Source organism: Perca flavescens, unplaced genomic scaffold (genome assembly GCF_004354835.1).
Source record: "Perca flavescens isolate YP-PL-M2 unplaced genomic scaffold, PFLA_1.0 EPR50_1.1_unplaced_scaf_37, whole genome shotgun sequence".
Classification (NCBI taxonomy): Eukaryota; Metazoa; Chordata; class Actinopteri; order Perciformes; family Percidae; genus Perca; species Perca flavescens.
Window position 1 is genome coordinate 1,613 of NW_021166688.1, and position 3,388 is coordinate 5,000.

Below are 3,388 nucleotides of genomic sequence, written 5' to 3' on the forward strand. Positions count from 1 at the left end.
CATTATTGTTATTATTACTATTTTGCTTAATATTGGCTTAGCAACTTTAAATTTAATTTTAACTATTGTAAGATTCATATTTTGTCGCTATGGACAAAAGTTTCTGCTAAATACAATAACCATAACCATGACCCTTCCCAAAAGCTACACTAAAGCTGAGAGTAGTACAGTATACGCCCTGGAAAAGAGCTCCAATACAAGAGAAGCTAATTAAGCCATTCAAGGAACTCTGATGTTATAGATCACACAGACTTCTCAGCTAGCCAACAGGCTAACTGCTAGCATTTTCAATGTTAGCTTAAACAGATACCTGACAGCCACTGACTTTAATGTTACAGACAAACTGCTTGTTGTCGTTATGACGTGACGCACACACACACACACACACACACACACACACACACAGCCTCCTTCCCTTCCTGAGAGTCCCTGTTAATTTGCCTACTCTTTACCACATCGTCCTCTACTCTCTTCTTCCATCTTTTCCTCATTCGCTCCCATGGCCCTGTCATGGTCACTCTCCTCCTCCTCTTCTTCCCTGTCATGTTATCTGTTCTGACTTACACAGTGTGAACGCATTTGTAAATTTGTCAGTAATAATCCATTGTTTTGGTCTTTGGTGGAGCTTGTGTTAATTGAAATGTGTGTTAACTGTATGACTTTAGTGTCAAAGCACCAAGAAATGTGTTAATTGTGTAGCCTGCATAGACGGATGTTGTGCTAACTGTGTTAAGAGTTTAGGAAAGTTGTTAAAAGTATTGAAAAAAGTGTCATAGTGATTGTGAAAAACTGTAACACAGGCTGACATCACACAGACTGACATCACACAGGCTGACATCACACAGGCTGACATCACACAGGCTGACATCACACAGGCTGACATCACACAGGCTGACATCACACAGGCTGACATCACACAGGCTGACATCACGCAGGCTGACATCACACAGACTGACATCACACAGGCTGACATCACACAGACTGACATCACACGGGCTGACATCACACAGACTGACATCACACAGGCTGACATCACACGGGCTGACATCACACAGACTGACATCACACAGACTGACATCACACGGGCTGACATCACACGGGCTGACATCACACAGGCTGACATCACACAAACTGACATCACACAGGCTGACATCACACAAACTGACATCACACAGGCTGACATCACACAGGCTGACATCACACAGGCTGACATCACACGGGCTGACATCACACGGGCTGACATCACACGGGCTGACATCACACAGGCTGACATCACACAGGCTGACATCACACAGGCTGACATCACACAGGCTGACATCACACAGACTGACATCACACAGGCTGACATCACGCAGGCTGACATCACGCAGGCTGACATCACACAGGCTGACATCACACAGGCTGACATCACACAGGCTGACATCACACAGGCTGACATCACACAGGCTGACATCACACAGACTGACATCACACGGGCTGACATCACACAGGCTGACATCACACAAACTGACATCACACAGGCTGACATCACACAGACTGACATCACACAGGCTGACATCACACAGGCTGACATCACACAGGCTGACATCACACAGGCTGACATCACACAGGCTGACATCACACAGACTGACATCACACAGGCTGACATCACGCAGGCTGACATCACGCAGGCTGACATCACACAGACTGACATCACACAGACTGACATCACACAGGCTGACATCACACAGACTGACATCACACAGACTGACATCACACGGGCTGACATCACACGGGCTGACATCACACAGGCTGACATCACACAAACTGACATCACACAGGCTGACATCACACAGGCTGACATCACACAGGCTGACATCACACAGGCTGACATCACGCAGGCTGACATCACACAGGCTGACATCACACAGGCTGACATCACACGGGCTGACATCACACAGGCTGACATCACACAGGCTGACATCACGCAGGCTGACATCACACAGACTGACATCACACAGACTGACATCACACAGGCTGACATCACACAGGCTGACATCACACGGACTGACATCACACAGGCTGACATCACACAGGCTGACATCACACAGGCTGACATCACACAGGCTGACATCACAGGCTGACATCACACAGGCTGACATCACACAGGCTGACATCACACAAACTGACATCACACAGGCTGACATCACACAGGCTGACATCACACAGGCTGACATCACACAGGCTGACATCACACAGACTGACATCACACAGGCTGACATCACACAAACTGACATCACACAGGCTGACATCACACGGGCTGACATCACACGGGCTGACATCACACAGGCTGACATCACACAGGCTGACATCACACAGACTAACACACACAGGCTGACATCACACAGACTGACATCACACAAACTGACATCACACAGGCTGACATCACACGGGCTGACATCACACGGGCTGACATCACACAGGCTGACATCACACAGGCTGACATCACACAGGCTGACATCACACAGACTGACATCACACAGGCTGACACACACAGGCTGACATCACACAAACTGACATCACACAGGCTGACATCACACAGGCTGACATCACACAGACTGACATCACACAGGCTGACATCACACAGACTAACTCACACAGAGTGACATCACACAGGCTGACATCACACAGGCTGACATCACACGGGCTGACATCACACAGGCTGACATCACACAGGCTGACATCACACAGACTAACACACACAGGCTGACATCACACAGACTGACATCACACAAACTGACATCACACAGGCTGACATCACACGGGCTGACATCACACGGGCTGACATCACACAGGCTGACATCACACAGGCTGACATCACACAGGCTGACATCACACAGACTGACATCACACAGGCTGACACACACAGGCTGACATCACACAAACTGACATCACACAGGCTGACATCACACAGGCTGACATCACACAGACTGACATCACACAGGCTGACATCACACAGACTAACTCACACAGAGTGACATCACACAGGCTGACATCACACAGGCTGACATCACACAGGCTGACATCACACAGGCTGACATCACACAGACTGTAGTTTAGAAAATGTCTTAAAACTACATTTACCTCCCCCCATCCCCCCAACAGTGACCTCAGGTTTAAGGAAAGTGTCTCAGGTTGTTTTCTCTGGACAGGAATTAGATAATCTTCTTATAGCTGAGCTGCTTCACACACACACACACACACACACACACACACACTGACACACACACAGACACACACGCACATAAAGACACACACAGACACGCACACACACACATACACACAGACACACGCACGCACAAACACATACAGAGACACACACACAGACACACAGACTAAAACGTGGCTG